Genomic DNA, 27,365 nt, shown 5'->3' with positions numbered 1-27,365 from the left:
GGGATTTTGCCTTTTCCAAGTGCTTTTAAACATTAAATTAGGAACATTTTAATGTGATTAAACAATGAAATTACCTATAAACAAGGTCAATGAATGTGGCAATATGAATAATAATACTTAAATGTACAGAAATATACAGTTAACAGTTGGTTTAAATAATAATTGATTGTATGCCCTGGGACTGACTGAGGCAAGGCTGCCATATCGCACCATCGGCCCCTCTGGTCATCACCAGTAGGTGAAGTGTCTTAACCAAGGACATAACGACCGAGAGTGTCCGAGCCGGGGCTCGAACCGGCAACCTTCTGATTACAAGGCAAACTGCCAACTCATGAGCCACGATCGCCCTAAATAGCAACGATAATAATAATCATTTGATGTAAAAAAAAGTTTATAAGAATCATTTTATATATTTTTCCATAGCATTGCATTTGAATTTAACAGTTCAATATTTCAAATAACGGACAAATATTTGGGAAATCATGATACATTTGTGAATGTATTTTAACAATCTAAATATGCATATGTACAGACAAATACATTTAAAAAACAAGAAAATTATGTTTTATTACATTACAGTGATTTTACGTTAATTTACATTTGAAATGTGAAATCACAGTCTATTTATGTAAATTTCATGATATTCTAGAAGAACAGAACTAAACTGTAAAATACACAGTAAAATACTTTTGTATTAGGATTTTTTCTTACAGTGTACAATAAGAAGCTTAAAAAACAATTAAATATATATATTTATTTCACATATTCTGCAGCATCCTGTTTCTGTCTTCTCATATTCTCAGTCACAGCTTTTCAGTGTCTGTATGGTGTGGCTTGGATTTTGCCTGAGGGCACATGAAGAATGATCTCCTTTTGGAGTATTATCACTGGAGTACGTAAAGAAAAAGTACTTTCAAATACTGTGTCGGTGGATATTTTGTCTAGCTGTGGCACTGTCTGTAGAGTTCGTGTTGACACTTCTAGGCCTTTGTAAACCGTTTTAGCCAGTTAAGTCATTTGTTATTCTCTTGAGAGCCTTCTCTCATCTTTAAGAGCAGCTCCTGCACAAGTCCTTTGTTGAAATTCCCACTTTCTAAAAAACTTTGCTGATTTATTATAAACAACAGTGAAGTGGTTCAGTCTTTGCCTTGAAGTGAGTAAACATCTCAGTCACAGGTCTTTACATTTTGCAGGCTCATATCGAACTGTTTTACTCTTTAACCATAAATCTACATTGTTTAAATTTGTGCTGACACTTTACAGTTTCATACTATAGAGTTCCAGGTATTTGAATAGATTTTTCTGGTTGTTCTATGCAGTCTTTGTTTCCCATTCATCTATGCATGGAATGAAAATGAGCTTCCTTGAGTTGTGTAACCTCGTATCACCGGTTGATTTAACTAGTTTGCACTACATAAAAATTCACCCAGACTGTATTCATGAATGAAAACCTGAGCAAGTTTCAAAAGTCTGCTCAATTATTCTGATTCCATGCGAAAGTTAATGGAAAACAATGGAGGCCCAGAACAAAAGAAGAACTGTATTAAAACTTGTATCTGACACAGCAGCTTCTCAAACATTGTTCTGATGTCAAGTAAATGTGACTTTGCGTTGGGTTGTGGGCTGGGGGAGCTTTAATCAGCTTTCCTAATCGGCAAACAACTCCAGTTTTGATATGACCTCTCCTTTAATGGCATCTCTTAGTGCTTTTCCTTTCTGTGAAGTTCATTACTGGTGCGCTGGTGTGTTCTACTGTAAGCCTCATTAAAGAAATCCCAGGGGTACAAACTCTTCTTCTCAGGGAGAGTGAGTTCAGGATTTGATGTGGTCTCCCCGAGGCTTGGGTGGTATGGTGAAAGGGATTAATGGCGTGACGTCAGAGTGCTCTGACTGGAAAGACTGGCATGATACGCTCACAGAACTGTGCTCACACTGGACAGTATGTTAGTTTCCAATTCCTGCTTAAGCCTGGGAAATTTTAGATGTGGGTAATGGAGGAAGCCACTGGAAATGAACACCGTGACAGTGGTGTGTTCTGTGGATGACAGAGAGGAAACTGCTTGCTCATACAGCACTAAACTTATTCACGGTCTTGAATGCTTTCCAGGCTCGCCAAAGAGGACTTTATTATATAACGCTCTACCTTTGTTTGCTGTTGCTTTTTCTTCTTTTAAAGCTCATTAGATGTACAAAAACAAAGAATATAGAAGAAACAATGTCGTTCTAAAGCTCAGTGACAGATTAGATTGATGGATCAACCATTTCCTCATATTCAGGCCATTCTGCAAAGTAAATTATTCAAATGAATTCAACTGTGCCAGGATGGCTAACACTAACTTTGTGTGAAAGTCCTTTTTTTTAAAGATATTAAAGATATTGAGCTCATTTAGCTATGGCTGTTTGCAGCCATACTACTGTTGCCTTTACTGAAAATACTGCCTCAAGTGCCAAAGAATTATTAATAGTTCCAGACCTTTTGATGTGCTTGGGTTTTTGATAGTTCTCGTCATGACTCCATTTCTGTCTGCATACTCCATACACAACTTGCTGTAGTTAGACTGTTGGAGTTTGGAGTTGGTAACCAGTCCTAATTAAGGTTTTATTTACAAGTGCATCAATATCCTTGTGTCAGTGTTACTACTAACCCGGACTGCCAATGTGTGAGGCTCTCTTTAGAAGACTAGTCTAGACGCTTTTCACCCAGTGAGCTTGCCGTTGCCAGGCTTTTCAAAAATGCCGGAGGAGTTGCCACAATGCGCTCATATAGAATGGCTTATGGCACAAACACGGCACTGTCTGTGTCTGTAGGGACTGTTGATGTGGGACAGCTGCTTTATGATGGTAAACTGCTTTCCTGAAAGCTGGGGACCCCCTGCTAACTCACCAGCATAACCACATTGCATGTGAATTGCCTCAACATGTTGGATTAGCTGGTTAAACGCAGTGATCCTTTATGGCCAAAGTACAATAATGACATTTAGGGCTTTATAACGCCAACAAACCCATTCATTTTTGACCCAGTCTATGGGCTATAGATTAAGCCAGTGTCTCTTCTTGGACAAAAGTGAGGAAGACTGCAGCGTGCATACTAATTATGTATTTGAGTGCAGTGCTAATCTGTGTTAGAGGTTCTATTTTTAGATAAAATGAGATTGTAATGGTGAAAAATGTGACAGTGGGCATTTTTTTTAGTTTACAGTGCTGATGTTGAAGCTAGACAGTGATATATCTAGATAAATTTCTTTTGTGCATTAGGGTTGAAGCACTTTGCCAAACCAGTGACAGGGAACTCTAGCCGGCTTGGCAAGTGTCTGAGCAAATTAAATACAGCAAGAAAGAAAAGGGGAAAAGCAAGTGAATATTGGGATCAAACCCAGAAATCAAGCAATGTAGGCTTTTTTTTGTTTTCCTCTGTCATGCATGCACACTGAAACGAAAGTCAGCATCATAGGAGTAGAAGGCTGTGGTAACGAGATGGATGGAAAAAGACAAAACTGGAAGGCTGAAAAAAGAGCTAGAGTGGTTTGAGTAGAAGAGAAGAAAAAAAGAGAAAGCGAGAAAATGGAATAAAAATAGGCTCATGATGGAGATGGTGTCTCGATGAGGCAGCCCGCTAACCTCAGAGGCGCCACACTCCCTGGTTTATCCCAGCCCAGTGAAAAGGAGGGGCAACACCACAGATCTTACTGACTGCTGAGGCTCCAGCGTTCTCTCTCTTTCAGGCTGGTCGTGGAGGGGGGGGTATCTCAGACTTTGAAAGACAACAAAGCACTGCTCCCCTTTTGGACAGAAGGGCAGCCCCTCATGCATGAGAGCAGGATCAGTGACATGCTCCCAGTGAGGTTTTGCTTTCCTGCACGTTTTTCTGTGTGTGTGACTGCTGTCATGGTTTTGATGGTTTACTAAAGTTACTCACTCAGTGTGGAAGATGGTTGCTACTGAGTCAGAAGCCTGACATGCGAACGGCCAAGGCAGTATGATTGCATCAATCACAGCAAATTGTGGGTTGATGGAGCACACGTGAACCTGGCAGAAGGTCGGTGACTTGGGGCAAAATTCCACAGGTTTACACTCACTTCCTCTCCTCCTGTGCTCTCCACTGGGATGACTTAATTAATATTAGTTAAGTTTGAAAATCAAATGAAAATCCAGACTCTGAATCTGTGTAATTAGAGATCTTAGCCTGAGGTGATCATACATCTGAAGCAGCAAGAGAGTGCCTGTTTTTGAGTGTCACTTTAAAGTAAGTAAAGTGGACTTTGTGCTGCATATGAAAACAACTCAGTCTGATCTATCAGGAAGTCTGGCCTGTCATCTGGGGAATATTGACAGACAAAGAAGGGAAGAGAAGTAGACAGCTCAACATGGTCTCTCATCTGGAGGATATTCGGAGGAAAAATATTTTCATATCTGTTTGAAATTTTACATATTAGGTGGATTAAGAGGACTGTACACACATTTCCCTCCCGATTCAAAAAACAGACATCTGGATTGCGTTAGTCCTTACAGGGAATCTTAATATTATGCTTCTTTAAATTTTTCACTTTACATTCACACAAGGAATAACATTAGCAAGTCACATTACTGTGGACTAAAAGATGTGATCTTCCTTATGAATCTGCAACGATGGAAACGTTGCATTTTTAAAAGCCACAAAGGTTTTAAGATTAGATTTGCCAATGGGTACAGTCACTGCTAATGGATACGTTGTACCCATTAGCAAGAATTTGAAAACAGAGTCTTTTTTTTCATTTTTTTTTAAATCAAAGAGCTGCAATTTAGACTGATTTCAGTAAGTTCTGTCTTTCATAAAACAGGCTGAGAGTTTTTAAAGTTCTTCTATATGATAACATTTTTGTCTGTACACAGTGGATTTGAATTTCTTTCTCCTGTGCCTTAAAAAATATAGAAGAACCCACTTGAAAGCAGTAAAATTATTTTGTAATTCTATCTTTGAAAAAAAAACTTGTTCCCATCCAGACAAATCTGAGAAAAGGAATTTCATGAGAATTTATGCAGAAATTTCAAGTAGATCATATGCAAACTTGTCTCCACGTCTGCTCTGTTGCTAGGACTGAAAGATCTCTGAGATCATTGCATTTGCAGGTTTAAGTTTTATTCTAAGCACAAGCTCACAAGAATAAATAATCTTGCTAAGAACCAAAGCCTCACAAGTTTCATCCAGCTGCAAAATTTCCAGTTCCTTAGCTAAAAAACCCAAGACCCCCCAAAGAAAGGGAAAAAAAAAACTTTTTGCAAGGCTTAAAATTAATATTCCAGTGTCTTTGAAAATGGTTAACCTCAAATACCTCGAATACCACAAAATATGTTCCTTTAGGCGAATAGGAGACTTTTGGAATTTCTCGTTATCAGACGATGTGGAGCCAACTTTAATTTCAGTCGCTGATGTCACACTGGTGTTCTTTATTTAGCGCGGTCCTTGATAACACTCCTGGGAGCGTACGGAGTTATAGTTTTATTCAAAACCGCCCAATTTGCACTCTGAGACCTCTTCATCTGGTAGCAATCTCCCCGTGAGCAGTTTGAGCCACCAAAAGCCCAATCCATCAGCCACTGTCATCTGCTGCAATGAAATGTGAAAGGGAGTGTAAACGCACAGAGGCTTAATGTTCTTTTAAAATGGAAAATACCAGTTTAAACTTCATTTGTGCATAATTGCTTTTGCGAGTAGAGGAAAATACGAAAATCAATTCGAAATTTCCCTTATTTATTTTAAGATGGACACCAAGCATTAAATGAAACACATTTTCTCTTTTTAAACTTGTTGCCTGCTCATTACTGTTAGAATAACAGCGGGATTACTGCTAAATGTGCTTATTTCACTCATATACAACAGACAGGCTTTAATTGGTCCCTCTTTCATGTTTCATGAGACTGTCACCACACGGTGTTTGGGTTTGATGTGGAAAATGAGCACCAGATTGCATAAACTCCAATGCAAACAGGGAAAATGGGTGCTGAGCGCATGCAATGTAAGAGATTGTTGCCAGATTAGATGCACCATATGTATTCTTTCAAGAGAGCAGACTGTATATCCTTTCTTATGAATTCCTGCTCAAGTCATCGTATAGTGGAGCCACACCCCTACCTAGGGGTGGCTGTAGCTCAGGTGGCAGAGCAGGTCAGCCACTAATCAGAAGGTCGGTGGTTCGATCCCAGACTGCCTCCTGGCTGCATGGCAAATATCCTTCAGCAAGATACTAACCCCGTGTTTGCCTACTGGTGGTGGTCAGAGGGCCCGGTGGCACCTGCGTCCGGCAGCCTCGCCTCTGTCAGTGCGCCCCAGGGCAGCTGTGGCTACAATGTAGCTTGCCATCGCCAGTGTGTGAATGTGAGTGACTGAATGTAGTGTAAAGCGCTTTGGGGTCCTTAAGGACTAGAAAAGCGCTATACAAATGCAGGCCATTTACCATTTTACAACTAACTGGTTCCATGCTTTTTAATTCAAATTGTCTCGTGCCTTTGGAAAGATGATAACAGCCCATCAGGTCATAGCAGGACAGCGCAGCCCTCAGCTATCTCCCACACATAAAACAACTCATATTTGCTAAACTTTAAAGAGTAAGACCTGGGATAAAAGGTAGTATTAACTGTCTGTCTAAAGAGATGAAAAACAGTCTAAGAGCATGTGGTCTTTTCACTCCTGCCCCAAGGAGCAGGCACACGGTCAATGCTGCAGCACGTCCTCTCACGAAGGTCAGTGGAAGGCTGCGTCACAAGATTATTGGATGCAGGATGTCTGCCTTACTAGATTGAGAGAAAGGAAATGAGAGGTGTCTTGATAAAGCCATTTAAAATGAGTCAGACAAAAGTAAATGAGCATCTTGCGCCATTCACTTGTGGCTTATGTTGAGATGAACTTAGTTAAAGGAAAAGGATATTATGTGGATTCAGAGAAAGAGGGGAGGCAAAAGGGAAAGTAGAACAAGCAACTGTCAATGAGAGAGCAAGTGAGAGAGACCTTCTCGCAAATCACAGCTGTTGGAAACACAAGCCGACTCACAGTTTTTTCAACATTATTAAATATCTCCAGTAGAGGAACGAGGGCTGTGGAGCTGAAGTGGTCCTTTGATATACACAAGACTGAATCATAACAGAGTCGGTTGTAGTGCAATCTTTTTACCCAGCAATATTATATTTCATTTAATTTGATTAGAGTGATGCATCCAAAAGATATTAAGAGCCAAAGATCAAGGTCAAAGAGTGGCTGTTGTCCTCCAGCTGCAGGTAACTCTACTTAGTCCTAATTAGATTTTTGAAAATTTATCGGTGGATGGATTTTATCTCTGACATCACCAAGATGTCCTAGAGTTTTGAAACTGTATCAGGGGTTTCTATATCACTGTGATCGTGGGGGACTATGGGCTATTTTAAGCACCGCTTGTGCAAAATGTGTAATTGTTTAAAAAATAACTGGCAAGACTTTTCTGCTTTCTGAACCAGAGGGATGGTACTCCCCGGGAGGCTACATTGAGATGCTGCATTCAAGTTTTTGCTTGAATATTCATGTTATGGTATTAACGTAAAGATTTATCAGAGACTAATGTGTGCACTTATGTAGCAGCACAATAAAATCGTGCAGTACATCGTGCAGGTCGTTCACAGTTCCGCTGTTGAGAACCTTCTCACTTTGACACAGAAAACTCTGAAAAGGCTCAGGAACAGCCCTGTGCTTTATGTAGTTGAAACTGGCCAGCCCTTATGGTCCTCTGTGTTTTCTCATTTACGTGAATGGTTTTACCAGGGTGGGTTGAGACCCAGCAAGTAGCCAGGAGTAAGCAGCTGCTTCTCATCTTTGCCTACATGCGCGTTTGTTATGGCTCCACTCTGATTGGGTATCGCATAACTCCCTTGTATCTCCTGAGCCCTTTGAGACTGTGTTATAGACTTTGGCTTTTTCATTAGGGCACCAGAGAGATCTCTGAATTGCATTCTATAGCTCATAGTGGAGCATATTAGAACGACCTAGCCACCATTTATTGTTTTGAGAAGCTAAATAAACACTGACTCGAGATAGAAAAAGCACCATAAATAATGTAGCTGTTGAATTGCTCTGTTTTATTGTACTTAAAATATATTTGACTGCGTTTTTAAAGTCTTATGTGTTAAAAACACTGTTATTGAAATTCAACTTTCACGCAAGAGTTCAGCTCAAGCTCCAAAATTTCCAGACTATGTTGTATAAATTCATCATTATTGGACAGCCACTGTTCAGCCGTCAATCAGCATGAAATCTCCATTTCAGTCTATCGCTGCTTGCTAAGGGCCTTTCACCCTTTCCCTCTTGTCAGGGTCCAGTACCTCAGATACAAACCTGGTCTCAGGCCAGACTCAGACTTATATCTGTTTCTCTGTTTTGTAAGCTGGCCACTCCACTTCCCGCATCCTGCACAGCAGTCCTTAGGTTGTTTGTGAAATGGAAGTAGCACAGGACTCCTCTGGGACATAACAGAGAAGCCAAAGTCTGTAGCCCCCTCACCTCTGTGTTCCTGCAGAGTCTCCAGTGGCTTGGTGAACAGTGGGCTTGCTCTACAGGTCTTTAGACTGTGCGTTTGTCCGAGATGGAGCGCGGCCTTTACGTTTGGATTGGTTTTTGACTTATTTTTTTCTCCACATTAGTCAGAGATGTCACACTGAGTTAGGCCAGCAGCCTAATGAGATCTGACTAGACAGGAGAACAATATTTTTCTTTAGATTGCCCTAAAGTTCCAGTAGCTTAAACAAAGTGATGCTGCAATCTGCTTCTTTCCTTTCCTTTCGCACCTCTGCATCATAGTTTCATGCTCCATCTTTGCATGCCTTGTACAATGTGACTAAAGGATTGTGCATTAATTTGGAATATGTCGTTACTTTTAATTTATCTCGAGCAGATAATTTCTGGGATATGATTCATGATCGTTTCAGCTGTGATTTATGCAGGTTCTCATCACACATCGCATAGTTGCCAAGAAATTTAACCTGTCATATGATTTCAATAAGCTGTGTATGAATGAGGCTTCATTGGCTCTCAGACTATCCACACTCAAATTCTAGTATTTCTGACCATTTTTCTCCTGGCTTGACTGTAAAGTAAAAATGTTGGTTGCAATCATGCACACCTCCTGACTGGCTGGTTTGGGTGGCTACGTGTTTTTTTGAGCATCTGTCTCAGTCCAGAGTTGCACAATAACTAGGTGGGAGTATTAGTGATCAGGCATAGATGTGAGCAGCACACTTGGGTTGCCAACTTTAGCACAAATTCCATCAACACTCTTATGCTGTCTGTCAGCTGCACTAATCTGAAGCTGGCAGTTGTAAAAATAGGGTCGTTTGATGGCATATCACCCTTCACCCTTCACAGTCCAGGGAAACCCTTTGTTTTAATCCTGCAGTTGTTCCCTTGATCAAAAACAAATGTATCCCTCATCACTGCTGTCATAAAAATCTAAATTCCTCATAATGGATCAATCTTCAGATATCATTTTTCACTAATCTTAAATGAACTAGTTTAAATGTAAATTCAATCGTTGCTGCTTTTTCACAGGTTATGAAAGTTATGAAATGAAGTGAAGACACTGCAGCCAGCCCAGCAGCAGCTGTTTTTAATTGATGTTTTAAACACTGGGTTCTTTAGATTTCAAGGAGTAGAGGAAAGGTGCCAGTAAGGCACACTGAATTAACTTCTGGCAGTGGACAAATATATGTTTAGGCATAATTTATCATTTAAAATTAAAGACATGAAACAGGGATTTGAGTGGCAACAGCATACATTAGACACATTTTTTTCTGTTCTTGACTGGCCACAGATCATGAAGGTATGTAGGTCCAAAGATTAGGGGTCAGAGAATGGCCAACAGTAGTCTAAGCAATTCTCCAGGGCATTAGGCAACTATTGTATTAGACATACTCTCTACTCGAAGCTTTAGTCCAGGTTTCTCAATCAAAACAGATTTTTCCAAATGGAACAAGAAGAAATGCAATATGAAGAGGGTCTCTCCTGAAGTCTTCTACCTCTGCTGTTCTCTCCACTTCGACTTTTATCTTTTTTGTCTGACTCTGCTGTGATCTGTTATATCCATTAGCCTGAGGAGGCCTGTGGCTCTTTGTCTGAAGGAATATGTCAAACTGTTAGCAGTGAATGGTCTATTGGCACATAACATCATGCAGAGAATTGAAGCATGGGTTTCAAAAAAGTGACCGCTTAAAGGCTGACAGACAAAGTTAATGCAGTCTGTCAGCCAAAAACCATGGAGACTGTTTTTCTCAGCTTTGACGTTCCAAAAAACAGACTAAACTCATTAGTTTGTAATTTGCAGATTAAAGCCAGGCACAATTTTATTTAAAAAAATGTGTTATCATAAGTATTCAGAAGAAATACTGAAGATACTTAATTAAGATGCAAAATTAACACCTCACATCGCTCACTTTTCAAGTCTCAGATATCAGTGTTGATATAGTTTTGTGCTTTAATACATTCCAAAAAGTGTTGAAGCAAATTAGTGTCACTTCAAGTAGGTTGTATATTTTCAACTGGATGACCATTTTGGGATCCTCTGACAGATGGGGGTAGCTTTATGGCTATACAAAGAGCATATTCTGTAAGCAGAGGAAGTTACTGTGCTGAAAGAGAAGATGCAATGAACTGCCTGAGCCAAAGGGATACCTTGATGTCCAAATGACTATACCAGAAACCGAAGGGGAGAGAAAGGTTGAACGGTGCAAAAAACTGACTTCACCTTTAACATAACACAATATTTGTGAATCCACCTACTTGCCGCTGTCAATGTACACCAGCTACTTCAAATAAAATATAAATCCATTAAAGGAGATCTTAATCTAAAGTCAGTGCCATGAAGCTTTCAATAAATTCTTGACATACTGCAGTGAATTTAGGTGACTGTTAAGCCTCGTCTTTGTTGGTTTGTATTGGTGGTTTGTTGTTTCCGTTGCTTCCTCCGCTCTTTCCAGATCCCCGTTCTCTGTCCTGGCTCCGTTTGGCAGCACACATTGTTGTGTTGCTTGTGGTGTCAAGCAGCAGGTCCACCAAAGCCATCCAGAAGGCAGGCCCCAAAGCGTGAGAAAAGACTGCTGTGTGATTGGATTAACTTTTGAGCGCCACATTGCTTAATTAATGAAAATGACCCGGGAGCAGAGAGTGAAACCATTGTCTGTGCAGTGACAAAGTCCCTGCCCATCAACAGTATCCTTAACAGGATTTCACAAAGTATGCCAGGCGTTCTTAATTTGTTGGCTTAGACCACTGCAGAAGGGTCCTGGCAGCTGAAACGTCGTCTTCCCTTTGCAAAGCCAAAATTTCAAACACTATCCATTAGGATCAGCAATGTGAATGACAAGTTGAACTTTAACTGGCTTTTGTTCATGGAAGTAGCAAATTTTGTAGTAGGAGAGGTTTTCCACTCGACTTTCCCACTCCTCTTTGAACTGCAAGAACACTGTCCAGTGATTTAACACTTGTTTCCATTGAGCAGGCCAACAACCTACACCTGCAGATTGTGTCACAGTTCAATGCATTTGTTGCACATGTGACCAGTAGCTGTTTTTCACTTGATGATGTGCGAGTTCCTTCTTCTTTCCATCCTTCTTTCTTTCCTCTTTAACTTTCTTTAACTTTCTTACAGTTTATTATTTAAACGTAGGCTGGCATTGTGTAAGAGTGACGACCCTGCACCGTCTTCTGAGAGTTTCCTCAGAACCAGTGTGACCAGATTACTTTACATTCCTCAGTGCTGAATGGCTCTCTGGAAACGATTACCTGGTATTACCTCAAATCAAAGACTTCTTCCTATTATCTCAGCAGGATCAGTCAAAGACAGCCGTCCTGTGACTGCCAGCTAAGATGTTAAAATAACACCGCATACCTGTTCCCTTGACAACAAAAACATGCTGTTTTCGTCAACCAAAAACCCCCCCAAAAAACCGAAAACAAAACTTACAAAGGTTTCAAGCAAATGCAGCTAAATGTGTTGAACTATTTTGTAAAACCAGCGTGCTATGTTGTATGCTAATTACTCTTTTTTTTTTTTTTTAGCTTAGCTTAAGACAGCTCTATGGATGCAGTCACTATATATGTTATTAAAGACAAAACACATTAATCCAGCCTGAGGACCAGAGATAATGCTAAACAAAGCAGCTACTAAATAATCAAAGAGAAAGTCACGTTGAATTCATTATGCCTGTGAATGTCCTCACAAAGATAGGCATGCAAACTTGCCTGTGTGCGGGTATCCCCTCCCCCCTCACAAAAAGCACAGTGCGCAAACACAGCAGCCAAATTAGAGGAAAAGTTGGAAACAGAAAATAACTTTTAGCCAAAATATGAGAACGAACAACGGATCCCTGGATTACTCCCTGGCAACGCATCAGCCATGTCTGAAGTGGACTGGAGAAGCAGTTGTTGGGAGATTGAAGAACGCATACACAGACTCACCCTTACATACAGAGATTCCTTCGTTTATTAGTGAGATATGAAACGCTGTGCAATTGTTGTTTAACATAACTCCAGCAAAATAATCTGAAAAACAATCTCAACTCTGTCATTTCTTTCAATTATACTCCAAGCCTACACTAATACCATACTCACACGTGCACAAACTCACTCTTTCACTGCAGCCTTATGTTTCAGTCACCGCTAACAGCTACCGACAGTGCGTAAATATCCCTCAATGCGTCCTCATGTTGATGAAGATGTGTCAAACACAGTGGTGTGCTTTGTTTCTGCAGGATGTAGAAGGCAGACATAGTCTTGTACACCTAACAGGACAACTGGTAAATGAAAGGAAAGCTTATACCTCTCTAGTAAATGAACTGCTGCCTGTATGCATGTGTGCGTTTTTCACTTCTTTTCATCCAGTCACACATGGTTAGTGTATTGCTGTGGGACTAACCTGCAACTCATTGCCTGAGAAGAGTTGCCTCAACCCTTCTCAATTGTAAATTGCACACGTTTGAAGAATGAAGCCACAATGTTTTCAGAAATGGGGACAAGTATATCACTTACTATGTTAGTTTATGAGTATATGCATATCACTAGATTATGTATGTATGAAGTTGTTCTTGCATGCTTTTTAATATAATCTGAAAACTGCCTTTTTCTTCTTAATGCCTTTCTAGACTTTTGTTATTCTTGCCCCCCCCCCCCTCCCCACACACACACACACAAGTACTGAAGTTTCAAGTTTCGCCTTGGCTTACAAAGAACTCTAAATCTCTGAGCTTTTGAATCCATCTGGTACAATGAACTTCTCATGCTCCGAGATAAAGGTTTTGTTTCTTGTTAATTCAGCGGATACGCGTTCACAGCTTGATTCCTGATGATTTTCAAGGATTAGAGATTGATTTGTTCATTAGAAGTTGTTGTTCTTTTAAAAGAAAATGAGAAAGTAAAGTATTAGAGGGACAACGCTGCATGAACTGAGGGGTTCAATTTTAAAAAGAGGGGATTTTATACATAAAGTACCTTCGCCTTTTAAATGAACTTAAGCCATTTCTTGGGTTTCTGCATTTTGAACTGGTGGTGAGTCCCTTGCTGCTTATAGTAGGGCCTCTCTCTTTAGGGAGGTAAAAAACAGCTCAAAGACAAATGAGTTACTTTATCCATAGTACTATGAACAGAGTTTCTGGGCAGTTTGCCCATACAAGTACATGCCTAGGTCTCTAGTTCTTTGAGTGCAAGAGTGATTCATAAGATATGTGTGTGTGTGTGTGTGTGTGTGTGTGTGTGTGTGTGTGTGTGTGTGTGTGTGTGTGTGTGTGTGTGTGTGTGTGTGTGTGCACGCAACCATGGTGGTATGCTCTCTTGCTCTTGCTCTCTCTCCCCATATATATATCTCTATATAGATACATGTATATAGCATGTCTCAGCATATGCAATGAGTTTTAGGAAACAGGGAAAAATGCTGAGATATTCTAAATTACTGGATTGAAAATTAGTGGCAAAATGTCTGAAGGAGTGATGAATCCAAATGTAAGTTATGTTGGTTCAGATTTCAATATGTATGGAGGAGATCATGACAGAGTTACACTAGCCACTGTGTACAGCCACACGGTGGAGGCTCTGTCATGGCTCAGAGCTGCATTTTAGCCAGTGGTGTTGTGGATCATGTATTCCATACATGATGGGATTATAGGTACAGAAAAGTACCATCAAGATCCACCATGCAATGCCATCTGGAAAGCATCTGATTGGCATCAGCTTCTTTTTTCAGCATGACAATGATCCCAAACACACTCTGCTAATGCAGTAAAAGCATACCTGGACAGAAAAATACACAACAGAACACTATCAGTCTTGGACTGGCCTGCACAAAGCCTCCACTTCGACATTCTTGAAGCAGTGCGGGATCATCTTGACAGAGAACAGAAAGGCAGCCACTATCTAAAGAATAGCTTTGAATGACAGTTATTCCTGAAGACTACCCAAAGTAATGACAAGAAAGCTTGCTAAAGAGAGTTCAGACTTTATTAAAGAATAAAGTGGATTGTACCAGATATTGACTTTCAACCTTGTTACAATTGTATAAACTCTGTTTTATCTTATGTACTCTATTTCCATTGTTTTACTCTGTAGTAAGGAAAACTTTAATTAGATGTTAAAATTTGTGCTTGATTGTTTCTTTGTTTCATTCTTATATGTCATGATTTTGATAAATCCTTATATGAGATTTTCACATATTCAAAATGCGTATTAAACTTGTAGGCATGTTGATTCATGATTCTCAAGGCAGGTTTGTCGTACATATGGTCCTGTGTAAAATAATGTATGTTGCTGGACTCATCCTAGGCGGTTTTGTGAGACAGGAGGTATCCTCCTCTGTCCAATGTGTTGTCCAGACAAGGTGTGAAAAGAAATTTTACAATCGGAAGTCTACAATCTGTGTCCAACGTTGTCAAGATGAGAGTAGTGAATAGGTTCTATTCCCCCAGTAGTCATTTTTAGCTCACAGCGCACTTGTGGTGGGATAAGCACGTACTGCTCAGCTATGACCTACTGTTTAAAATGTACTTCGTAAAAATGTCAGTTAGAGGAAAAGCATTTATCATTTCCCTGAGTCCAACCAGAAAACACATTAGAAACAAATGGTAAGTGGAGAGAGCCTCACACTTAGGTTATGTATTCAACACTGCAGGGTAGGTATAAGCACAGCTCAACTGCTAATATATCTTGCGTCCGTGCTTAATCTAAACAGTTGTACTAGTTAGACAATGACACAGAGATGTGTTGAAATAGGAATGTTTAAAACAGAACTAAACAACTATAACCCAGGTGTGAAATTGATGAGTGTGACTCTGTGAAAATGTTTCAATGAGCTGAGAACATTTCAACCTATGCATGGACTCCTGAAAAACACAGAACCTGGTGGGAGAACATTTCTGGTGGACGGTTAAAGGCAACAAAGTCTCGCAGGTGTTGTGTTTTTAGTGGCAGATGTGTTCACACCTTAAGGTCTACCCAAAGTCCTTACATGTCACAGTAACATGTTTTATAGCTAAATCTAAGACACATGTGAGATATGTTTAAAAAAAAGTGGGAAATAGCTCACTTTTTGCAAGTCATTTAAAAAGTCTCTTTATAACAACAAACTGCTTATGAAAAGTCAGATAAATAGATTATATTTTGTCATGTGTGAGACATGTAAAACATATGAACATAGCAATTGCAGACTTAAAAACACATCCTTATCTGCACATATCAGCTTCAGATTTTGACTATATTAACTTGTACAGTGTAGCAGGTAAAATAAAAAACAACAAGCCAACACACTGTCACACACAGTATGCCCCTGCTTTGCTTAAAAATAATCCGAACAGGGCTTAAAGCTACACGCCATTAATTTACTAGATCAAAGTGGCTACGAAGCCGTTTCTTCTCGTGTATGTGTCAAAGTCACTTAAAGATAAACAATTGTCACAGCTAATGTGCCTTGTTCACCAATTTCCAAATAAAACAAAACTAAATACTGCTGTTTAATGTAAACTCTATCTGTCTGTGGTCACTGACATAATCCTTTTGAGGCTTGCTGATTTACAGCACTCTAAAATAAATAACTGTACCTACTGTGTTTGATATATATCTAATATAGAACATACTGTACTGCTTGTGAGATTCAAAAGATATGGAATGCTTCATGCTGGAGTTGTTTTGGGGGGATTTAGGATCATCTTTCACGCCTGCGGTTTGAGCATAAAGCAAGAAATATATATATATATATTTAAAAACAATATAACTTACCAGCTTCTCCACATTATAATACATGCATTATATGTACAACCTTATCCTTCTGAGGGGTTGCACGAGGCATTGGAGCCATCCCAATCAGACAGGTCACCAGCCAGTCACTGGGCTAAGAAACAGAGAAGGACAACATTCATGCTCACATTTACAACCATGGACAATTAGGGGTCACTCGTCTTTGGAATGTGGGCTAACTTCTGATTTCACTGTCACAACCACAAGCTCAGTATTAACCTTATAGATATAACATATGTGATAACAAAAAAGTAGTGTGTGCTTTGCTTGCTTTGTTGATTTTAAAGGTAAAAATTAAAATGAAAGCTTTGCATCATGTAGTTACGGTACCGTAACTAAGTTTACTAGATCAGTTTGTGTGTTTGAAACTGGCTCATAAAACTCGGAGACTGCCTGCTGCAGAAGTGGAGAGAGATCACAGGCCACACACTCAGTTTCATGCTGCCTGTTCCTTCAGCACATTTCCTCACTTTTCTATGTTCATTGCTAATATTGTCATTAGGACCAATGGAACGGCCGGCTAACATGTTTTCACAGCCGGCATGTGACATCATCACATTTCAAAAGCACCTCATAAACCCAAAGGCTGAGGTTGGTTCTGGGAAAGCTTTTAGCCACCCCTCCTCCCACCTAGTCATTGTCTCTGCAGTGACAGTGATCTAAGAGAGCATGAATGATGAAAGCAGGTGAAAGCAAAGTATAAAGTAAAGGAGATTTAGAAATACTTTTTTTTAAAACTACATTTCAATAGTTCTGCCGTATCTGTCTTTGTAAAGGTTAACGTTTTCTTCTTCTTCTTTTTTTATACAATCCTAAATGTTCTCACTGGGCACAGTCTGTGCCAGGCTCTGCAGTGGGGAAAATTATTATTTTTTTCTGCCACTAAAAAGTTTCTGGAATGTCTACAAATAATCCTTCCTTTATTTAAAAAGAGAGAGCGTAAGAGAGAGAGAGAAAATCCACCTCAAACAAAAGGGGGGAACAAAATCAAACAATAAAAGCTCATAAAAGACAAATCTGTGGTCAGCCAAAAGGTTTTATGTCAGTCCAGAATCACAATACCGAAAACTTCTTATGTGCAAAGTGTTTTTTCCAGCAGTGTTGTCCTTTAAACCTTTAAGCAAAGGCCACACAGTGTGCAGAACAAAAGGGGAAATATCTGTAAAAGTGGCACTTTGATCTCCAAAGCAAGCAAACTGTTTCCCCACAAAACTGCTTAATGGGGCTAAAAAAGCAAAGGCAATAATGGTCATCCACGTGCGCTTAAATAGCTTACTGGCTTGCTGAATGATGTGCACATGGTCCAAACAGATGCCGATTTAATTTCTCCTGAATTAATGATTACAAAATTTTTTTAACTCATCATTTTCAGTTTCTCACTTTAGAATTAAATCAATACAAATTGCTGGTATGGGGATTTTGATCCGAAGCTTAATTTACATATTTTGGAATATTTCATTACTGCGCTCTTTATCTTAGAGGAAAAGAGGAAAAATTGGCCTGTTGGGCAGAAAATTCAAGCTTTTCTGATTTAATTAAAAATGTTAGTGGAGTAAAAGTCCTTTTGCGTATTTAATAATGATTATCCAGTCCAACTTTAACCAATGCATCTGTTATTCTTAGTTTTACTGGTTCCTCATTCTCAAACTTTTCCTTCTGAAAGTGGAGGAAATCCCTCTGAGAGGTGGTTGATCAGCTTATTGTACACTACACACAGAGGTCGTTTCCCCTCCAAAGAATCTATCATGTGACATCTGAATCCTAAACCCATCAAATGAGCTTAAGATATACTGGCGAACAAAACTTGGAGAGATCCCATGACTTGCCAGTAATCCAGAGCCCCCATTTCCCTTTGGCTTTTTGGATTACAATATGTTTTCTTCGTGCCATTTTTCCTTTCTGCTATTAACACTTAAACGTTCCACAAGGCCTTCGGTTTCTTTATGAAAGCCACAACTAATCCCTCATTACCCCACATTCAGGCGTTTATTGAAATGTTTGCAAGCGTTGTATGTGGTCTCACTGGATTAGTGGATTCAGCAGTTCACAGCTGAGAATTTTACACATGCATGTGTGATGCATGCAGGGAGATAATGCTTCTTCTTATAGAGGCTCTTTGCAATGACCTGTGCCATCTCGGGTTCTGTTTTATATTCTCCCAGGAGTCCCTGCCATCATACTGGTCTATGAAAGTCATGGCCCCAGTTTTGTGAGATGCTGCAACTGTTTGCACTTGAAGGGGATAGACCTTAGTGTGCTGATGTAATCTATCAAAGGGAAGAAAAACATTGTATAGTTGTTAGTGAATGAGCCCTGGAAGGCCCCAGTGTCAGAGGAAACTGGGAACAGGGGGATAGAGGTTTTTTTTTCAAACTTTGGCTTTACTTTTCCCCACTTTTTTCCTCACAGTTTTTTCCCCAGTTTCCTTTCTTTGTAAAAGGGTACTAAAATTGCATCCGGGCTCATCATACAATGCAGCCTTTCACACTTTGAGACAAGTATGACTGGCAGATACAAGTTGCTGTTCAATGTTAAACAAAACTAGTTGACAAAGGAAAATCTGAGACAAAAAACAACAACCCTAAGACTAAAATCCATGAGCACGTGGCCACATAATGGCTCTGCATTATCTTGAGCATTGTTGGTGTTTTTTAATGTGGCTTCATTTCTCAACCCAGTGAGTCCAATAAAGACAAAACGTCAGCAGTTTTTTTAAAACCATAATGGAGTTCAGACCATACTTTTACTGCCCTGCCAGTGACTAATGAGTCTTGAGGTCAATAGATTAAAAGAATTTAAGATTTCCATGCCACATCCCTAATTTGATGATTTCCCACTGAAAACTAAAACCAGAAGCTAAGCTACAAAAATATGGGACCAACACTAAAGCTTTAATGTCTCTAAGCTCTTCTGCATTTGTTCTCAGGCATTTGTTGAGTTTTCATTAAGACAGTTATGACATAAGGAAGGATGCCATGTGCTCTGTGTCTCCAGCATGTTTTTCTCCAACTGCTGTACTCACTGTGATTCAAACTCTGCTTTTTACATCCCTTGACCCTGCTGAGTTGAAGTAGATAATGCATTTTTTTTTTTTTTTTTTCAGAATTAATAAAAGAAAACTTAAATGACCCTTCACTTTTATGTCTCACATGGGGGGAAATAAATCTCTCTTACTTTCTTTTCATCTCATGCAAAAGGATTTTTATTTTTATTGGGTTGCTTATTTGTTTAACCTTTCAGCCTTTCTTTTCTTGTCTGGCTTGCTTAGAGCTGCTGCTTAGAGCTGCTTGGTCACTGGCATCGGTTCACCCACTATCCACTAAATCACTAACCCCATGGCAGCCTCGCTGATTTCGTCTGGCGCTTCTCCCACTTCAGAGAGACACCAGAAACATTAGACAAGGGTGTGTCTTTGAGTCTTTCAGGCAGTTTATCCTCCTTACTACAGGACTTAGATTGCTTACTAGCCCCTGTCATTAAATATTGTGCCCATCACTTTGATCTGGTCAAGGTCTGCCTTCTTCCTCTCTATGTGCTCATCCACTTTGATGACCTCTCCTGTATTCCTATACTGAAATACCACTATGACTTCTGTTATCTCCAAATGAGGATATGCCTAAACTTCTAGACTAACACTGAGCTTGAAATATACTGACAGTTTTATATCAGCTATGGGCTTTGTAGAAGTACAAAGGAGCTTCTTACATGCTTTGACCATTTTTCATGGAACAGGTGCTGAGAGAAATGGTTCAGATTTTTTCCTCTAATATAAAAACCATATGAGGATTAATCTGCAGTTTAGGACACATACCTGCATGGAAACATACATTTGATCAGAGTTACAGTGTTTTGCAACAGAAACAACTAAATGACTGTTCTGGACAATGTTTTCATTCAACAACTTATTTCAGATATTTTGTGAGTCAAGTCAATGCCTGGTTTGCTTCCTGTGAAGAGGCACATTTAAAATTAAGCAATGCACCAAACTATCTCATTAAGTGGCAGCAAACTTTTACTCCATGCAAAGCGGGACTCTTTTGGCTCGTGGCTTTTTTTTCACATTAAGTAATCAGAGTGCAGCTAGCTTGGTAAACAAGATTAAAGAAGATAGCTTTATATGATTTCTGGCTATTAAAGTAAACATTTACTTCTTTCAGCTCGCAGTCACATTTGGCTTCTGTTCAAAACAGATTTCCACAGCACGCTGCCCGATCTTTAATCTTTTTCCGTGTTCATTTCAGAAGTACTAAGTGCACCATCGCATCTTTACCACCCTCCCCTTCATGCAGTTGCATAGAAAAGGAAGAGTAACGGTGACCTTTGACTGTTGTTGTGTCTGTTAGGTCAGGCAGTCCTCACACCCTGTGACACATTCCACTCCTGCCAATAAATCTTCCCTCATGAATCAAACTTTGATTTATTTCCACCTTTGTCATAGGGTCTAGAGTCAAAGTGCTCAACAGAGAGTCAAAGAGGTTAGTACTCGGGGTCTCCCAGCAGGATATGATACATTATCACATCCATTTCCTGTAATGTCTGTTAAAACTGCTGTAATGGGTTAATTTGTTTAACTATTATGTGTGTGTTTGAAAGCCTAATAATCATGGTTATAAATGACATGTTTAACTCAACAATAGCACGTGCAGCACACAGGAACTCATGTAGAATAATGAGCTTCTTAAACAGGGCTACATGCAATTGCAATCAGAATCAGCAGTGTGACCTGCTGATTGTGATTTTCTTTCTAAGAGCTGGAATTAACAGCATGTACAAACAAAACAAACAAACAAACTTTTATTCAATTCAAAATTTTACTTTCACAGTTAAAGAAATTGTTTAATTTTACAATTTCCCCCAAACTGTTACAGGATCCTCTCACATGGAAGCAACTAGAAACAAATGTAAGTTAGTTGGATCGTTTGCCAGCATGTGTATAACTTGACCACAAAGCTGGAGATCAACCTTTTGACTTTTTCACTTGTATGTACAATATTCCTCGTGATTTTTCTTTCTCCTTTGCTAATACCAAGGCTGCTGGCTTATGGCTGGCTTTGTTAGCTTCTTTAAAATGTCCATGTTCAACCAGATAAAGGTGACTTAAGTGTCTGATTAGATTTGTTATTTGGAAGGTTTTCATAGTGTTCCCCTGGTTTGCTTTGGCAATTTTTGTATTACCACTCAGAGTGAAGAGCGCCATACTAACAACATGTTAGTGTGTGGCTGTGCGTGTGTACACGACTATTTGTTCAGCTCATAATCTGACATATGTGAGCCTGACTGGCTGGTCAACAATCCTGGACTGGAAATCAGGCAGTTCTATCTAGTCATCATGTACATCTCATAAAATACAATTTTTAATGTTTACTATGTTTATTGCTCAAATATGCATGATTTTCCATCCAAATAAAGACATAAGCAAAAAAATATAACCTGCTTATATTCAGTACTAACAATTTTTACCTTTGTTAAATGGAAAAACTTGATATTGTTTTATAGCTGATGAATTTTGTCAAGAAAAATTAAGCAAGTATAGTTTAAAATAATGTTTGTGACATGGCAGGGAGCTAGTAAAACTTAGATCAGCTATATACTATGTGCTCCCTGTTGGACAAAAAATGCTATTTAAATTTGGCTGTGCTGCATTATTTTAACATTCTGTTTTAAGCATATCATTTGAGCATAACATGGCACGCATTTGATTTTAAAAAAGATGTAAGTTTCACTTGTTTAGAAACTAATCTCTGCCTCAAAAATTGAGTGGATCAGCAATACTGAAGTTAAAAGAGTATCAAGTAAGCGAGGAGTAAAGAGACACTGACATCAGCACAGAAATTGCTTGGCTTCCAGCTGGAAAGATGTCTGCTGCTAAAGGATTCTCCAGAGAATGGCATCCATAAGAAGCTGGCAATGATGAAGCTGTGCTGGCAGCTGATTATCTGTTTTCACACAAGAAAGGATTTGAGACAAACCATAACCCCAAGACTTGTGTTTAGCTCAAACATTGTCCTACCATAGCCAAACTAAAAGCAAAAGTTCACATTGAACTTGCTGAATGTGTCTGCAGATAAGGAGATGATCGATGACGACCCGTTTACCCCTTCTGTACGTATGATGCATGCATTTAGTTCTAATGATTTTCCTCTACCATGCCCCTGAGGTCACTTAAACTCAGTGCAGTTTGTTCAGTTTGTTATATAATTTTCATCACTCATAGAACAACTAACCACAAATTGAGATTAAATTAAACGCCAATGATGGCTGGAAATGGGATTTCAGCGTATTCAATGAAGCATTGACTCCAACAACTAAATGACAGAGAGTGAATGCTGCAGAACCGTAGAAAACATATTAAAGCATGAAATAAGATGTGTTTTTTTTCTTCGCTAATAACCGGGTTACTGTTTGTGGTTTATTTGAAGATCATTTGCTGGTCTGAGACTCTCTGTAATATCATACCTCAGAACATCAGAGGAGTCTTTAATTACAAAGTTCGAACAAAATTTACTTGGATCATGGGAGAACGCAAAAGACTCCTGGGAGCAGTTAGGTGCCACTTTATCTGTGATTTATATTAGCCTTCCTTTTTTTCCTATGCCATAATTCACCTATCTGCGTCAATGTCACTGTTATTGATGGAGGCTCTCACTGACGCACCAGTGGCCGGTGGCTGGATAGCAGATGAAAGAGGGAATAGATGGTTGCCAGGCTGAAGGTCACGAAAGGGCAGCTGGACATTTGGCTGACCTGCGACCCAGAACCTCACATGTTATTCAGAACTTTCTGTCTGTTGGGATCAGATTAGGTATGCTTTGTACCCCTTTGTGTGTAAATCACACACACATGACTCGCACAAACATCATCTTGTGTTGTCTGTATAGGTGGGCTGGGACACTTGAGACCTCTCAATACTGAAATCTTGCGAAACTTATCCAGTCTTGTCATCAACATGTGCTGTTTTACGTAAGACAAACAACACCAGAAACACAAAAAACAGAGAACTCTTTTAGAAGCTTTGTGAAGCGTTACCACCTCAAAAAACACAGATAAATTGTGGTTTCAGTTCTTATTAATTCACAGAGAATGTAGCCTGTTTGTTGACAGGAAGGTTTTGACTTCAAGAAGCAGAAAAACAACTTCATTGATTTATTTGTTTATTCAGTCAGTCGTGTTTTTCATGTGTTTTCATTTTAGGTCAACAAAGGTTTTTCAATATCATTGGCCTATCTTTAGTTGCACAGTTTTTCTTGAATTGAAAACAGCTCATTCGTTTAGTAGACACAGAGTTTAGCAAAGCATAATCAAAAATGTATGTTAGGTGAAGTCCCTGCATACAGTCAAAAAAATAATTTTCTGATGTCATCATACTCTATATGCAGCACTTTGCAGTTCATAGTTATCTATGTACATACGGTGCAACTGCCTGATGACTAAAGCATGCACCGCATTACTGCAACAGTCGTGTTTCGGTTCATGAAAGCTTAACGGGCCAGTGCACCTCTTCAGTATTTCATATCTGTACCTCCGCTGCCACCATCAATAACAGAAAAATAACATTTTGCTGAAATAATGTCATCACATTACGTTATATGCCAAATTGTTCCACACTTTTTAAATGTAAACACAAACAGGCAAATACCAAGTTCAAAACAGTTCTCTTGTAAACAATCCCTGCACGTGCGTTTCTCACACTGTACACGGAGAGTACGTTGTTTATTTTATTGTGTCTTGCTGAAAAATGGCAGATGGTGGTATTATACTAAACACAAAGTGAGCCAATGCTGATGGGAATGTTTTTAGTTTCTAAGCCATTTGGTCGTGAATCAAAGCTTTGAAAAAAGGAATTACGAAACGATGACGCTAGAGGAAAACAAAACAAAAAAAATCAAAGGATCACCAAAGTTGCTGTGATTTATCCTTTGGGGAACGTGAATGTCTGAGGTAAATTTCATTGCAATATTTCCAGTCCTTGTTGAAATATTTCTCCCAAAACCACAAATGTGAGCATGAAATATGATGAAGTCATTAGGATTCATCACTGGGGAACCAAAAATGTCTGCACCAAACTTTGTGGCCATCCATTAGTGGTTGAAATATTTTATAATATGTGAAAAGTTTGACCTGTTTGTGGCACTGGAAGTATCAGGTGACAGCAAAAGACAAAGAATCACAAAATTCAGTGCGAGTCGTCCTCTGGGACTCCCACTGGGTGAACGGGAACATCTGAGTCAATTTAATTTCAGCCTAGATTTAGAGATGTGTGGTTTAGGTCACGGTGATGGACTTAGACGTAAGTATTGCTACTCACATGGCTAAAAATAGTAAATGCTGCATGTTACAAATAGAAAAGAAATATATTGTGTCTCTGAATAACCTGCCTTATAGGTGTGCCCAGGAGAAGAAGCATGTTTCGCCCATCAGGGCCTAAGTTTGTGATATCTCTCTCTTGAAGTGCTGTAAGATGTGAGGGATTTTTACATTTTACATTTTTATGTTTTGACTTTGGATCTGTGAGAGTAAACTTTAGAGGCCAAATATGAGATCAGTTTTGGAGAGAAAGAGAAGGAAGGCCCAATTTCACAGAGCCTGAAAGTGGAAATGGGTCACATTGATCGCATTTATAAAATATGGAAAATCTCTTTTTTCTTTGGCAAGGTTAACTATTAATGATTCTTCTGACTTTTACTATGAATGCGACTATTTGTGATGCTCACAGGGTAAAACAAAGACTCAGCAGCTGCATATCTTTAGGTCTGTAGCAGTGCTTTTTTCTGCCATGTAGAAATAAGGTTTTAATTAAAAAAAATTTTTTGAACATAAGATGAAATGTGTGTTTCAGCAATTTTGGTGTGTGGATCCTTTTATAGTGTTATGCTCGAGCAATTCTAAAAACAAACAACAGATACAAATGTAAATTTGAACCTACGTGCTGATGTTATTGATAGAGTAAAATGTCATTCCTGAACCACTTTCCACCAACTTTCAACCACAGAGGACATTCTCTCAAACAGCTGTGTAAGTAATTAATATTGAAGCACATATACAGACACTTGATGATAACAACTCCATCCTATGCAGGTCTCATTACCAAGCGAAAAGCATGAAATGTAATCACTGAACTGATTTAGGCTTGCCTGGAAGTGCTCTTGAGTAGTGTGTGAGGTGAATTCGAGGTGTGTTTGAGTATACTTTGGGGATCATCAGGGGAAGTCAAGGCCAAAACTTGGCTTTTGGGTAACCCAAACAGGTTTTTATCTTTCAAATAGATGAAACATGTCGGATCCAGACTTGTGTGTGTTCCTTTTAAGAGCTTGCGTGAGTGTAATCTTGTGGAGGGCATGTTTACTGTGGAAGTCTCTTTTGCTCTGAGAAACAACTGAAGTGCTCACTGACTACCTTATGTATACTCGGAGGGGATTGTTTGAAATGAATCACATGAAGAAGGGGAGTAGACATGTATACAAGATAAAATATAATTATCCTATCACCTAAATATTTTGCTGAGAACTAAATAAATATGCAAGCGAGGAAATGAAACCCACCTATGGCTTTGGAGGCTCAAAAGAGTTTATGTGAAAAGAACTCCTCATGAATCAGAGTGAATGCATCAGATGGTAAACTTGCAAATATTGCATTCAACGTATATTGAACATGTCAACAGTAAAGGTGCTCTAACGTAACACAATGTATTCTGGTTTAAGAGATAACGTAGTTTTACGTGCATGTGGAAAATTTCATTATCACATTTTCCAGCAAGTTTAACGTCAGGATAAAAGGTGTAACGATGACATGCCGCCAGTATCTCTATCCATCTGTATTTGACAGAGCCAGAGTTTTATGCGAGGAACAGCTGTTGTTTGTACTTGGCAGGAAACTGTTTGGAAAGATACGGTACATAATGCGTATGTGTTTGTGTGCACTCATCTGGTTATCGGTACATGATTCTCTGTCCACTCCGGATGAATCTGTGTTGACTCGCAATTATGCGACTCAGTGAAACAAAAGAAAGAGATCTAAACGATGGCGCAGCTCTTTTGACCATCTGCATTGCTGGAGTGTTGTCATTTTTGTGTGTTTCCGAACCAAAGATGACTTGCTTCAGTGCAGGGCTTACAGTTACACAGAATTTACTGGAGAAACAGCTCGCACGCCAGAGCCCAGCCTGAGCAGTCTTTGTTTGTTTGCAGTGTTTATCAGTCAGTGACAGCGTGTGTTTATATGCATGGTTCCAGTAGGCCTTCATGACCCCAATGCCATGGCTCACCCCGTCGCCACATCCCCACCTCCTTTTTCTTGCATTCGAGAGCACAACATTAGAGAGCAATCCAGTTCTCCTTCCTCAGGACTGATTATGTCACTACATCATGAGAGTAGCACTGCGAAGCAGCGGCTGCAGGGGTCGTGCTTGTCGGAGCTGGGTTTTAATCTCTACGTTTAATCAACAGGCTTACACTAACATACTCAAATGTTTACGAACATGATTGAAGTCATCACGTTATCTGAAAACTCATTAGGACAAGCAAGAGTGTCTCTGGAAAACTGGCAAAAAAAATGTGTGGGGTAAGTTACGAGTTATAAGTGCAAACGAACGGCCGATTACTTGGTTGTTTTATTAATTAAAACTCAGTCACATGATATGCTCGACAACTGGGATCCATGCAGCTTAAAAGGATGCTGAAAATGTCACGTATGCTGTGTAAGAATGGTCTGTTGAAAACATGCACCGTATTGATTAACTAAGCCCACGCTGACTTATTTGTAAGTCAAACATTTTTAGGATTTTTTTAAACAAAATCAATAAGACATTCGTCACAGTTACACTGAAGCTTTGAGTCTCTTAGGACATTGGGTGACTGACAGAGAAGTTAAGTAAACATTAAGTGAAATGCTGGTGCATGAGAGCATAATTGAGTTAAATTAGCTGCAGGAGAGTCCGTCAGCTTCATCATTATGTGTAACTGCCCCTGCCTGTGCGGCTGAGTAATGACATCAGCTGTCATGAAGTGGAACCAGTGCTTAACACGTTTAGAAAAAATGAAAGCTCCATGCTTTTCATCTGTTAATATTGTACTCTCTATTAAGCCAACAGCCCCTTTGTGTA

The 27,365-nt window shown here is 39.4% G+C and overlaps 1 protein-coding gene and 1 long non-coding RNA gene across 2 annotated transcripts in view; both read left to right on the top strand.

The window, feature by feature from the left end:
* LOC146503664 (protocadherin-16-like) overlaps positions 1-27,365 on the top strand; it is a 78,132-nt gene that overhangs the window by 20,955 nt on the left and 29,812 nt on the right. The window lies entirely within an intron of this gene.
* The window catches only part of LOC146503665 (uncharacterized), a 29,997-nt gene extending 2,632 nt beyond the window's left edge, over positions 1-27,365 (top strand). The window contains exon 2 of the long non-coding RNA XR_014877947.1: positions 42-27,365. This is a non-coding gene — a long non-coding RNA (uncharacterized LOC146503665). The remainder of the gene's footprint in view (positions 1-41) is intronic.

Source organism: Neolamprologus multifasciatus, chromosome 14, assembly GCF_963576455.1.
Source record: "Neolamprologus multifasciatus chromosome 14, fNeoMul1.2, whole genome shotgun sequence".
Classification (NCBI taxonomy): domain Eukaryota; kingdom Metazoa; phylum Chordata; class Actinopteri; order Cichliformes; family Cichlidae; genus Neolamprologus; species Neolamprologus multifasciatus.
This window is presented reverse-complemented; position numbering and strand designations above follow the sequence as displayed.